The sequence below is a fragment of the Podarcis gaigeae genome, assembly GCF_964106915.1.
Source record: "Podarcis gaigeae genome assembly, chromosome: Z".
Classification (NCBI taxonomy): domain Eukaryota; kingdom Metazoa; phylum Chordata; class Lepidosauria; order Squamata; family Lacertidae; genus Podarcis; species Podarcis gaigeae.
Window position 1 is genome coordinate 43,863,620 of NC_139691.1, and position 14,739 is coordinate 43,878,358.

Consider the following 14,739-nt stretch of genomic DNA (forward strand, 5'->3'; position numbering starts at 1 on the left):
ATCTCCTTTTCTATATTTAGCTCACCTTTGACTCCCTTGTCATCTACAGGTCCAAACATTTTTCTAGCCAGTTTCATGCTTCTAATGTATTAAAAGATGACATAGTAGTGGTAGTAGTAGTAGTAGTAGTAGTAATAATAATAATAATAATATTTTAGCTATTTGCTGCTAGAATCATAAATTGAAACAAAGTACACAGCAGCTCAGAGGAAAATCAATTTGTTTGTTTTTAAACAGAGCACAAATACAGATACAAGGCAAATATTAGCACCCACGCACACCCTTAATACAAAAACATACACATGCATGCAATGGTAAATCAGCTTTAAAAATATTGTAGGCCACTTACTGCTTCAGAAATTGAGGCAATCTGACTTGATTGGATTACACATGGTTGAATTTTCCTAAGCAGTAAAAGAATCAGTCATTCTCACCACTTAAAATGTGGACTAGATTTTTTGGGTTTTGATACATGTTTATTTCAGTAAATGGGATTTGTATAGAGAGAAGATATTGGTTTTGTCAGATCACACCACTTCCCTTTGTGCATTGATAGATCTATTCTTGTTTTGCCCAACATGACAGAACATGGGGCTCAGTGTACCTCAGATGACAGAATTACCAGTTTCAGCACCAGCACCAGCATCTCTGAGCAGCTTCCAATGTCCCTCTGCAGCTGATCCCATAATATCAAGCCTAACTGTTTTTAACCATGGCATCTGTAGGCTTCATGGATTAGGTGGGAATGACTGCTCCCGTAGGAAAATGTCACAACTTTGGCGGTATCAGGCCTTGGGCGGAATTCTTTAGTCTATCTTCCTCTTTGCAGCTGTGATACCAGGGAGGCTGAAGGGAGGCTTTGACCGTACGCCGAGAGGTCGTCTTTGCTCTCCCCTGTGGCGTCGTCGTAACGGGGGCAGATATCTCTGCTTGAACATATGTTCTCCACAGCTGGCCCATCCTCCCCCCCTGCACTGGATAACCCTGATGCTCCTTAGGTCCCCGGCTGGGGACTGGGGAGGGAGAACGCCCAATGCCTGAGCCAAGGTCTACCCACATTTGAAATTTAATAAAGTCGTGGCCAATTTAATCCCATAGCACATTGTCTTGAGTCGTTATTCTACATGACGGGGGGGGGCGCTCGGGATCTGGAGGACTCCGCCTGTCCACGCAATGAGAATAAGGAACCAATGGTTCATTGGATAGCACTTCTGTAATTTTTTTCCTCACCTCCACTTGTTAGAAGACTATTGCCACTAGTGTTTAAGACTATGGATTTCTAAAGGATTGATTTATAGTACATTTAAGATATAATTGCTGGCATAATGTAGTCTCAATCCCACTGTGAAGGGTTTCACTGTCCTCCAGGAGGTCCAGGAGACAAGTATGGCTCTGTGATGCTGAGCCAAGCATCCTAGAAATAGGTGAGCAGATAAGAAATGCCAACCAAGCCTCCAGGCCTGGGAAGCTGAGAGATAAAGCCGTGGAGGTTTGTGCAAGCAGTGGGAATATGGAAAAGCCAGTATGGAAAGCAAAGGAATTGGAAGAAGAAAGAGAGGGCATGTGAGAGTACAGCTGAAACAGGAAGTGAGCAGGGTTGAGAAGCAGAGAAGCCTTCGAGTGATGGATACAGTGAAGATGAAAGACTGAGTAAAGAAGGGTGAGTTAAGAAGGATGGGTGGGTGGGTGTTCCAGCAGATGGGAATGAGAGCATGAAAGGGAGGAAGGAGTGTGTGTGCGGCTGGCAGGGAGAAAGATTAAGGAATGGATGCAACATTGTTATACAAGTGTGTGTGTGTAGAGTGGAAGCAGAGTGGTTGCAGTGCAGATCTATGAGGGAGCTATGAAAAAAATGAGCAGGAAAGAACTGCGTAAAAGGCCAGTGCTCTTTTTCCAGGAGGACACAGGGGTACACATACCCCTAAACATTTTGTGAATCATTGTACTTTTGTCCACTTACTGTATTTATTTCCCCTGATTTCAAGTATAAAATGGTGATTTTCTTGAGTCAAAATGAGAGTACCCCTAAACTTTTTTTAAGGAAAAAAAGCAAAAAGGGGAGTACATAGGGCATTTTGGTAGTGTGTCATACAGGTGGAGAATAGTGTTAGGAAATGAGGTTTCCGAACCTAAACAGAAACAGAGTGTCTGGAACATAGAAATTCAGTGTTGCATCCCAATACTGTACTTAAGGGTGAGAGGAGCCCAGAGTTCAACAGAGTGAGAGGTTCACTGGGTGTTGCAGATAGAGAAGAAGCATACAGGGGCTATGAAGCCACATGGAAAAAGAAAACCTGCAGGCCCATTTATCCTGTTGCGTCAGTGATTTGTGTCCCCCTATACTACCTGCTGTTTCATAAATTCTAGAAAGAATTGTGAAGTTACTGCTCTATCTGTGCCTCTGATATAAACCAAAAACAAGTTTGGCTCCTGACACAATCTGCTTACCACCATTCCAAAAAGGAAAGCTTATGTTGGAGTTCTTTTTCTCCTCTCCACTAGAATGGAACAGTGGCTATAAAAAGCAGAATGACTTATAACTTCTCCTGCTGCAATCAATTCAATAAGCTTAACTACAGTGGAGGGAAGTGCAGTGCTAAAGCTATGCTCATAGTGATCAAAGCAACACCCATCCTGCCTCTAACAGGCAGTCTCAAATTCTTGGGTACATGCTCTATCTATCTCTCTTTCTCTCATTTTTGTCAGAGGGGGAAAGGTTTATGAATTTGTGCCAACCAGCACACATGGTCCAAATGCAAGCAATCTGCTGTATACAACCAGCATGTCTGGGGTGGTTCTTCCTTCACTGTGCCTTCCTGTGAGTGTTCAGAAGTCATAAACAACTACAGTGGTACCTTGTGTTACGAACTTAATTCGTTCTGAAGGTCCGTTCTTAACCTGAAACTGTTCTTAACCTGAAGCACCACTTTAGCTAATGGGGCCTCCCACTGCTGCCGCACCACCGCCGCGCAATTTCTGTTTTCATCCTGAGGTAATGTTTTCATCCTGAGGTACTATTTCTGGGTTAGCATAGTCTGTAACCTGAAGCATATGTAACCTGAAGCGTATGTAACCTGAGGTACCATTGTAGTTAGGAGTGACATTCCAGGCTGATTAGTTACAGATGGGGGTGAAAATAAAAAAGAGGAAGTTGCAGGTTGGACTTGCCTGCACGAGAAAAGGGGTATCCACACACTGTGAGTTTATACCATGGCGGAAGGAAGTTATGTAAATCGATTTGTATATAGTCACAACTAAAATGCTTGTGAACCAGCCAATAAATAAAGTAACCCTTGACTGAGTATTTTGCACAAGTCTCGTAGTCTCTTGTCATCTGCCGCCAGGAAGAAACTCTGCTTCAAGCTGTTTAAAGCGATTTTACAGAGGAGCCACCACACCAGCAGCAATCGCAGCCAAAGTGTGTGGGCAGCAACCTCCAATATAAAATCATCAGAACATAGTTATCCTTCAGTTTATACACTGTCCCAAAATGTAATGATACAGTCCTCAGCTCAAAGCAGTGAGCAAACTTGCAGAAAGAGCTTGTTTGAAGAATACAAATAGAAAATTTCCAGTTTAAGCAACCACCTCTTCAAAGCCAATAGATATTTCAGAGTAGTAAATATAATGTTAAGATGTACAAGCACTTCAAGATCCAGAGCGAGAGAGTGTGTTATTATTTATTAATTAAATTTCTATCCTGCCCTGACTCCCAAAGGAGCCTAGGGTGGCAAATAACAAGAAATCAATCAATCGAAACATCTTAAGAACTTTTGATGTGCACTGGAATAGTTCTCAGCTTAAAAGGTTTGTTGAAAGAGGAAGGTCTTCAGTAGGCATTAAAAAGACAACAAAGGCAACATCTGTCTAATACTCAAGGTGAGGTGATTCCGAAGGGGATGTATTTCAATAATAAGGGCCCAATTCCTACATTGTGTGTCATGGACCTAACTATATAATGGTATCTGTAGGAGACTCACACCTGCAGTGATCAGCTGGGTTTATAAGAGGTGAGACAATCTTAGCTATCCTGGTACCTAGATGTATAGAGCTTTAACATTTTCATGAGGATTTAAATCAGGGTTTCCCAAACTTGGGTTTCCAGCTGTTTTGGGACTACAACTCCCATCATCCTTAGCCAGCAGGAACAGAAGCCATGGATGATGGGAATTGAAGTCCAAAAACAACTGGAAACCCAAGTTTGGGAAACCGTGATTTAAATATACACACACATCACAAATTGCAATGGAAGTGTGAAGAACTGAATTTAAGATTGGAAAAATGAGCAACAGAAGGAATTGGAATGAGCAGATTTGTCCATCCCTAGGTGGCGCTGTGGGTTAAAGCCTCAGTGCCTAGGACTTGCTGATTGAAAGGTCGGCGGTTCGAATCCCTGCGGCGGGGTGCGCTCCCACTGCTCGGTCCCAGCGCCTGCCAACCTAGCAGTTCGAAAGCACCTCTGGGTGCAAGTAGATAAATAGGGACCGCTTACCGGCGGGAAGGTAAACGGCGTTTCCGTGTGCAGCTCTAGCTCGCCAGATGCAGCTTTGTCACGCTGGCCACGTGACTCAGAAGTGTCTCCAGACAGCGCTGGCCCCTGGCCTCTTAAGTGAGATGGGTGCACAACCCCAGAGTCTGGCAAGACTGGCCCGTACGGGCAGGGGTACCTTTACCTTTACCTTTAGTCTCTCCCAAGCTATGCCTGGAGATTGAGCCTGGGACTTTCTGCCTGGAAAGCACCTGCTCTACCATTAAGCAAGAGTCCTCCCCCTTTCTTATTCTAGGGAAGAAAGAAAAAGAATCTGCAACTGTGAAGTATAGTTAATTTTTAACCACAATGTGAGAGAAAATAAGTTCCTAAACTCTTGGCATTATAATGACGTTTGAAGTTGCATCTGTTTTCACAGGCATTGCCTTGACTTCTTGATCTGGACTTCCTGCCTTTCATGATTGCTTTATTGTTTTAATGGTGTTGTTTCTATTCTGCATTTTGAATGTGGAAAGTTATATTTTAATGGTTCTGTTTATTATTGCCTTTATAGTTTGTAAACTGTTTAGAAGCCTACTCCAGCATTAAGCAGTGTAATGATGATGGCGGTGGTACAGCTTATGGCCAAACAAATCAAATGACTGTTTGACCCACTGTTGAACAAATTAAAAAGCAAAGCAGGCACATGAACTCACTTTGAGAAATCTGGCTTTTGCTTCCTGATCTAATGTGATGATACATCAGTGCAGAGCATCAGGCAATTAAAGTAAATTGCATTTGCCATCCTTATTGGTGAAATTCATGTGCGTTAGGAAGATGGCACCATCTCCACATGCTGGTCAGAGTGACTGCCAACATTCCTAACAGCAGGAAATCCATTTGTACCACCACACTAAGTAGGTATAAGATTTCCTCATTTTGGGATGTCTGGATATCACTATCAAGAATCAGTTCAGTTGTGGCATCTTAAGACTGGAATTCCGTTCCTGAGGAACCTTACTCTCTAAATGCTTTCCTGCCTTTAAAAAGTTGATCCAAATATTTCTCTTCCACAAGGGCTGAGGACTTGTGATTTCTGCTACCGTTATGCTATTACACTGGTACCTTGGGTTAAGAACTTAATTTGTTCTGGAGGTCTGTTCTTAACCTAAAACTGTTCTTAACCTGAGGTACCACTTTAGCTAATGGGGGCCTCCTGTTGCTGCTGTGCCGCCGCTGCACGATTTCTGTTCTCATCCTGAAGCAAAGTTCTTAACCTGAGGGACTATTTCTGAGTTAGTGGAGTCTGTAACCTGAAGCGTCGGTAACCCGAGCTACTACTGTAGAATAATACTGTAAAGGTAAAGGTAAAGGTAAAGGGACTCCTGACCATTAGGTCCAGTCATGACTGACTCTGGGGTTGCGGCGCTCATCTCGCTTTATTGGCCGAGGGAGCCGGCGAACAGTTTCTGGGTCATGTGCCCAGCATGACTAAGCCACTTCTGGCAAACCAGAGCAGTGCACGGAAACACCGTTTACCTTCCCGCCAGAGCGGTACCTATTTATCTACTTGCACTTTGACTTGCTTTTGAAATGCTAGGTTAGCAGGAGCAGGGACCAAGCAACGGGAGCTCACCCCATCACGGGGATTCAAACTGCCGACCTTCTGACTGGCAAGTCCTAGGCTCTGTGGTTTAACCCACAGCGCCACCCGCATCCCTTCGAATAATACTGTACCTAGCATTTATTTAGAGGTTTCAAATATATACGGTACATTGGTATGCGACTAAGTGCTTCTGCCAGCTCAAGAGAACTTTCCCTCCTTGTCTCCTACTTGTGTGTGCACATTTGTGCATGCACACACACACACCCTTCCCAAATCTCTTGCAGAGGCATAGGGAAAACTTCACAACAGATGTAGGTGTGTGGGAATATTGGGGGGAGGGGAGGAAAAGAAGGGAGATGTAGCACAGCTAAAAGTTCTCTCAGTAATACTAGCAGAAACACTACATTGGATACTGTCCACTGTGTGTGTGTGTGTGTGTGTGTGTGTGTGTGTGTGTGTGTGAGAAACACATGTACAGGGGGGGGGGAGCCCTGGCCATTAAAAATAGCCTGGCTGGATCAGGTCAATGGCCCTCCTGAGAATCCTCTTCTCAAAGTAGACAACCAGATCCCTGTGGGAAACCCACAATCATGAGAGTAGTCTTCCCTTCCATGATTTTCAGCAACTGGCATTGAGAAATATTACTGTCTTGAGCCTTGGAGGCAGAGTACAGCCTCCTCTTCCTCCATGAATGGCCTTCTCCTTCATGATGACCGATTTGTACAACTTTGTTGTGTCCATAGACTCAACACTCCTTGTACCTTGCATTTGAACAACTGTGAAGCTCATCTGTTTGTGTACAGATGTTTTATACAGAATGTAATGTGTGAACACCTCTTAGGTAGTGTCCCATCATGCTCAATGGGAATGAGATCCAAATAAACAGCCATAGAACTGCTCTGCACATTGCTGACACTTTTGCTCTCCTTTTATATGGTAATCCTCACCACCACCACCACCACCACAAACCTAACAACATAGACAACCCTGGTTCTGCAGAGGCACAAAGACTAAGAAAACTATCAAATATGTGTGTAAACTCTGAGGTCAGAGGTACTACATTTTAAAAAGCATAAATATATAGTGATTATATAGATAATGAGCACTCACACTTTACATTGTGGGTGCCCTTTGCGGGATCACGCATGGTGCTACAGTTCCCAGGGAGCTTACTGGCAAACAGGGGCTGGCTTGCCTTTCAGGGTTAATTTTTGGAGGTTCATGCCCAGCCTCAGTAATCAAGTTTCTTGCTGGGAGGTAGGGCCAGCCCCATTTATAAATAGGGGGTGAAGCCAACAATAGTCAGGCAGTCGGCTCAGGAGATTCACCCTCCCTACCCTCCCTTTGTTTAATGTTTCTTGTTTGCAGGTTAACTTTTTCTTCCTGTTTAGTGGGCGCTGCTATGGTCTTTGACTGGTTGTTGTTGAAGGACCAGGAAGAAATTTTCCTGCATTGGCAGGTTTTGTCTTTCCCGTAGCAATTTGTCACAACTTTGATGGTTATGGCCGTGGGTGGAATCCTTTAGTCTTTTCTTCCCTATATGGGGGGGGGGGCGTGAAGTGGTGTTTCACCCCTCTGTGGCGGCGATTCCAGGGTCTACCTCTTAAAGGGGTTATATATATGGGTGTCACTGGCCATACACTGAAAGGTCATCAGTGAACCTGCATGCGGGGCTTGGCTGCCTGCTACACTTAAGTCTCGTAGAGCACCCCCATATCACATTTATCCTGATGAGCCCCAGTTTCCCCCAGCTGGGGGTGGGTGGGAGTGATACGAACCCAAGGCCTAAGCCAAAGTCTTCCTACATTTGGAAGTTTAATAAAGTTTTGGCCTAATTTTAATTCCATATAACGTCAGAGTCTTTATTCCTTCCTTATGATCCCTGATGGCTGGGGCTGTCACTGCCTGATCACACAATCTCTGTAGGAAGATGTGGTTAAAGTGTGTGTGTGTGTGCATGCTAGCAATTCAGTATTTTTGTTTTCTATTGAGGTTCCCCTTAGGGTGAAGTTTGGAATGCACACCAAATGTGTCTGTTGATATTAAAGTCATTAAGTAGCCTTTGGAGGTTTAGTGCAAGGCAAAATCCTTGGCCGATGGCCAGACAGAGCCAACATCTTCTTTTTCTTTTACAGGCACTATAATAGACTCTCCATTTCATACTCACAAGGTTTAGAGGTTTAAATTCCTTTATTACAAGTTGGGATGGGTTGAGCAACTTATTCCATCCCTGTTTGCTCCCTCTGGCACTCAGCCATTGGATTGTTGCTTTCTGTTCTGTCCCGCTATATCTCATTCCTTACCATTGTATACTGTTCCACCTCTTTGTGTACATTTTGTATGCACTTCTTACGTACGATTTGGACTTTTGATGTAAAACGCACACTTTTCAATGCTGCCCAATGCATTCAACAGTAAAACACACATTTTGCACGCATCTTTTATAAAATTGATATTTTTGTGCACTCTTTTCGCATGCTTAAAGTTCCCAGTTCCCAGAGAAATGCTGCAAAATCCATTTGGGAGTTGCATTATGGTTTGTAAGCAAGTACAAGAGTGATGAATTGGACCAGTCTACTATGCAAAGTTCACTAAACAAATTCCTCCCCATATCTATCTGTCATCTATCTATAATCAATCATTTCATGAAAATGACATCACACTTGATTGTAGAAAACCAAAAGGGAGAGTGTGTGTTTGAGAGAGTCCACACCTCCTGCAGAACAGGGTGAAATACTTCACCAGGAACCCAACATGAGAAAGGCACACAAAGTGAAATGCCTACTATATAAAGGGACATAGGATACAGTGGTACCTCGGGTTAAGTACTTACGGTAATTCATTCTGGAGGTCTCTTCTTAACCTGAAACTGTTCTTAACCTGAAGCACCACTATAGCTAATGGGGCCTCTTGCTGCCACCACACTGCCGGAGCACGATTTCTGTTCTTATCCTGAAGCAAAGTTCTTAACCTGAAGCACTATTTCTGGGTTAGCAGAGTTTGTAACCTGAAGCGTATGTAACCTGAAGTGTATGTAACCCGAGGTACCACTGTATTGCCTTATCCTGATTCGGACATAAGTCTATCTGGATCAGCATTGTCTACCCTGGCTTGGAGTGACTCTCCAGGGTTTCAGACAGGGGGCATTCCTAATCCTATCTGGAGATGTTCAGGATTGCACCTGGGACCTTCTGCTTTACCACTGAACTTTGGCCCATCTCTCTGCTAGTCCAACCAATGGGTACACACTGGGACTTCATGCTAAAATAAAATTGTTCTGCCTTGCAAAGAAACAGTCACATCATCTGACTTCTAGGCTGCTGGTAGTCTAGCAAAATGCTCACTTTGTTTTCAGTTATCACTAGAATAATCTCTTCTACTGAGCATAAACATTATTACATATTTACTTTTGGATAAATAACAATACTCCCCCCCAAAAAAAAAGTTACCAGGAGAATCAGCCTTAGCGTTTTCTTCTCATTAGCCCTTTGCTTGTTGCCACCTGCTTATGAAACAAGAGCTAAGTAGGAAGTGCTAAAGTGTTCCCACTTGGCTAATGAGAGGAGACAACAGAACTCACTCCACTAATTATTTTTTTGCCAGGAGCAAATCTAGGGGCCTTGCTAGGTGAAGCTGAAAGCACTCCAACAAATTATATGTATGGAGACCAGTTCGATGTGCATTTTAAAATCTTCCCACTGTTTTTCCCATTTCTTGAGGGCTTTACTCTTAAAGGCATCATTCTTTATAATAACCATCATGTGGTCCATTTTTGTTTTTGCTACAGCTTGTCTGTCATTCCTTGTATTGCCTCCCCCTCTCTTTCCAGCTGACCCCTGAGCAACTGTTCTGCCTACCTATCTCCTTGAATAAAAGCAAGGAAGGAACTGACCCTAGCATTACCTGTAATTATATAACAAGTTTAAAATTACAAGCTTCCTTGTGGAAATGCTCATTAATCTTTCTGGCAATAGAATCCTTTTGCTGTGGAATGTTTCCCAGAGTGCTGGAAGTTAACTAGATGTAAGAATTTGGCCTTGGTTACGTTTATTGGTTTCTTATCCATTGCTTCCCTTCTCTGAGGCTTGCCACTTGCAGGGGGTCACTTTGGACTGATTTGCATAAGTATGCTCTTTCTGTTCATACCCAGTGCTGACTTGCACAAGTGGAATTCCAGTAATTGCACAGGTAAAATTTTCATGTCACCAAGCATCACCTCACACATAATGGTTTGGAACCAGATTTTATCATGCATAGAGCAGAACAATTGGACTCACTTTAGCAACAATGTATCTACTTTAAGCATGATGGGAAGTTTGGATCCAACCCAGTGAACAGATGGGTGACATACCCCTTAGCTTCATTTAATTCATTTAAATATAAGCCCTGGAAGTGGGTTGCGGACAATGAAGTGATAGCATGCCATACCTTTCTGTATGCAAAACTATTATCATTAGTTGGCAGAAGAACTGAGGTACGTTTCACAGCTACTATTTGTGACTGAAGGAACCGAGAGAGTGACATTTCTCACAGTCCCTTGAAACTATCCTGTAGAATTGCAATTGCCACCTCAGGGTGTGTTTCTCATGCAAATGTTGAAATGGGCTGTCTCTATAATCCCATGTCTGTAGCATAACGATATGGACCTACAATTTGTACATGGACCTCAGGCAATGTACATGCATTGTTATGCTTGGAGAATTCCTACACATAAAACTTATTAAATGACAAAAACCCCCGAATAAACTCCCTCCTCCAAAAAAAAAAGCTTTAAAGGTATAGGATCTCACTCCCCCCGTTAAATCAGTGGGTGAGTGGGGAGAATAGGGATTGTACATGTGGGAGAACAAAGAGAGCTCAGACCCCAGAATTGAATTGTACAACCTCCAAATTGGGCTGAGGCCAATCAGGCTGTCTTACAAAAGAACCAGATAGGGGTCCAAACCAAAACTTGCAATCTGCACACACCACCCCTCCTCCTGATTCCCAGCTTGCTTCCAGCTTTTAGAACCAGGACATAACATTTCATGAAATGTCTTTCCCTTGTATCACTTCAATAACAATTCCAGAATTGCCAGTTTCCACCAGCGATTTTTTTCTCCTTCCTGCTGTTTCATTCTTCTTTCTGTTATCTCTTTCCTTCTATTATCAGCTCTGTTAGATTGCCATGCTGAGATTCGCAGGGGCTTCTAATCCTGGGCTAATGTAGGGCTGCTCTTCACCTCCCTCGCCTTCATTTTATTTTTTAATATCTAGGACAAAGGAGGCTCTTGTTTGATGTTATATTTAATTACTCGGTAATGACTTGAGGTGAGGAGCAATCTAATTTCTGGAATGCTATTGGGCAGCCAGTCACTGACAACAGCTGAAAAGAAATCACATCTGCTGTGTGCAGCACACTTATTGTCTTCTGTCCCATTTCATGTGGACAGAAGGTGCTGCACACACAGATAGCCCATAATATGTAGCCCTGTTGCACAGCATTTCTACTTCTTCTTTTCCTTGCCAGTTAGGCTGTCTCCATATTTGTAAAGAATTGTACAAAAAAGGAAACAGATACCACCCAAAGGAGAAGAGGGGGCAGCTGTTCAAATGCAGTTTGTCTTTTGTAAGGGTCCTTGTCCCTAAAGGTGGAGTTGGTACACAACAGCAGTTTACTATTGCCATTCTGACACAGTCAAGCTGGGGTGTTTTTTTTTCTACACACTTACCAGGAAATAACTCCGATTGAATTCAATGAGAGCTTCCTTCAGAGTAGAAGTGCACAGGATTTTAAGGCTGCAGGCCCAACCCTGACTTATCAGGATAAAGCCCTATTTAGCTTAGAGGGACTTGTTTTTGAATAAAACATATGTACAATTTCACAGCAAGATAGCTCACAGCCAGTGGCGTAGCGTGGGGGGTGCAGGGGGGGCCGGCCGCACCGGGCACAACATCTGGGGGTTAGGGTTAGGGGGCGCAAATCCACGGGTTAGGGGGCACAAATTACTTGCCTTGCCCCGGGTGCTGACAACCCACGCTACGCCACTGCTCACAGCCTCTGTTGGCTGTTTCTATGTGACCTTGGCCTTTGACACCTGAGGTGTGTGTTTTAGGACAACCCTATTCTTGTGACCGTGAGATGCATTAACTGTTTTTAATACTGATTTTTAAATTATTGTTACCCTGTTACCCTGGGGAAGGGCAGGTAACAAGAAGAACAGCAACAAGAACAGCAGCAGCATGGCATTCTCTGCTCTCTAAAGAACAGTAACTAATCATAGAACCATAGAATCATAGAACTGTAGAGTTGGAAGGGACCATGAGGGTAATCTAGTCCAACCCCTTGCAATGCAGGAATCTTTTGCTGATACTTTTAACATCATACTTGGGGATTGCAGGTATATTCTTCTTGTGTTTTGTTTTTTCTTTTTCTTTGTTTGTAACAGCCTTATTTTATGCTTGTACCTATAAGATATGGAGCTTTAGTGAATTTCAATAAAAACATTTCACCACTAACAACAACATCCAAGTTAATTAATCAAAGAAATGTTATCTAAATAATTAGATGATTAAATCTGCATAAATATGCATGTGAGGGAGGAAATCTTGTTCTAAAGTTTAGGAAGATAAGAAGCAGCTTTATACTGTACCATACATTTAATGCACTGATCTGGGAATTGTAGCTATGGGTAGAGAACAGGGGCCTCCTAACAATGTTCAGCACCTGTAACAAACTACAATTACCATAATTCTTCAGGGGAAGCCATGACTGTAATAGTGGTATTATAGTGCTTTAAATATATAGCATTGATGTCAGAGCTGCCAGCTTGTGAGGGAAATTTCTACACCACCCTTCATCAGAAGATCGCAGGGCAGTTTACAATATAATAACACAAAAAACACATTGTTAAAAAACAAAAAACACTAATATTTTTAACGGTAATAGATTGCTCAATTAGCTCAATTTCCAGAGCATTTATGTGTTGCAGTAGTTGTTGTTTTCCCCTCCCTGAGGTAGCTCAGTAGTGAGCCAGTAATTTGCTTGACTTTCTTCTTTGTAAAGCTAACCTCTGAGGAGTCACAGCATGGACCTTTATCCCCTTTAGGCATTGAAGACCCAGCAGGTGAACCTGGAGGACAGGGAATGCTCTGGGGCTCTATTGTAAACTGTGAGTAGTGCTGCCCTATAATTGTGCTAAGGTGGCATAATGTAAAGAAAGTATATACTGTTTGTATTAGTGACTGCTGGAGCTTCTAGCAGATGCTTTCATTCTTTTTCATCTTCATCTTCAGTTCTGATAGGTCAAAGGGGAGATAAAGCCACAAAAGAGATTAAGAGATTTCTTTAACACATTGCTCATGCTTGATTTTGTCTCTGCTTTGCAAATGGATACAAGACAGTAAAAGATTTTTGCTACAATGACCGCTCCCCACTTAAAACGGGGGGCGCCCTTTGCGGGGACGCGTGCAGCCCTGGATCTGGAGTGGCCCCATCAGCATAGGCTTTGCCTTCCCTCAGGTGGGATACCTGGAGGTCCCCGCCTACCCCAGTGAGTTGTCCAATCCCACCTGGGGGAAGCGTTGCCAGGGAAACCAGGCCAGGTAGGGGGAGGGATTACCTGCCCACAGAATAGAGGGTGGATCTTAATTGGTAATCCTCACTTGGCTCCAGAGCTTCTCCCACCCTACCCACCCTCAGTTAATGTCTTCTTTTGCAGGTTAACTTTTCTTCATAGGTTTTGCAGGTTAACCTGTCTCCACAGGTATGCGGGCGCTGCTACGATAAGGTCGCTGTTAAAGGGCCGGAAAGGAATTTCCCTGCATTGGCAGGTTTCGCCTTTCCCGTAGCAAAACGTCACAACTTTGGCGGTATCAGGCCTTGGGCGGAATCCTTTAGTCCATCTTCCTCTTTGCGGCAGCGATACCAGGGTTCCCCGTTAAAGGGGTTTTTGAAGGGAGGCTTTGGCCGTACGCCGAAAGGTCGTCATTGCTCTCCCCTGCGGTGGCGTAACGGGGGCGGCTATCTCTGCTTGAACATATGTTCTCCAGAGCCGGCCCATCCCCCCCCCCACACACTGGATAACCCTGATGCTCCCTAGGTCCCCGGCTGGGGACTGGGGAGGGAGAACGCCCAATGCCTGAGCCAAGGTCTACCCACATTTGAAATTTAATAAAGTTGTGGCCAATTTAATCCCATAGCACGTTGTCTAGAGTCGTTATTCCACATGACGGGGGGGGGACCACTCGGGATCTGAGGACTCCGCCTGTCCACGCAAAAGAGATGTGAGACTAGAAAGCAACCTTAGCTTTCTGATTCATGGTACATTAAAATGCCTCAATTTGCATGCTTCAGAACCTCCTTCCATGTAGACACATCTCTAGTTTGCTCTTCAGTTGCCATGCACTTCCCTTTGGTCTGCCGCTTCAAAGGGACAGTTTGGTCCTCTGCTTCAAAGGGGCAAAGGGAAAACCGATGATGCCTGCAATCTCATGGAATATTTGGTAATTACTATCCCTTTCAGAATTGTATTCCTTGTGAAGGAAGAAGAGAAAAAGGCAACAGAGATGTATGTGAGCACTGAAGGTCCTCCAAGAATAACAGATTTGTGGTAAGCAAGAAAGAATTTCAACAAGGCCACCATTTTTATCTACAGGTGGGGTGTGCATATTCCTTTGTGTACAC

General features: G+C 43.7%; 1 long non-coding RNA gene across 1 annotated transcript in view; it reads left to right on the plus strand.

Annotated features, from left to right (window-relative positions):
• Window positions 1-14,739, plus strand: part of LOC310836126 — a 62,501-nt gene that overhangs the window by 31,817 nt on the left and 15,945 nt on the right. The window contains exon 2 of the long non-coding RNA XR_014559875.1: window positions 14,579-14,665. This is a non-coding gene — a long non-coding RNA (uncharacterized lncRNA). The remainder of the gene's footprint in view (window positions 1-14,578; window positions 14,666-14,739) is intronic.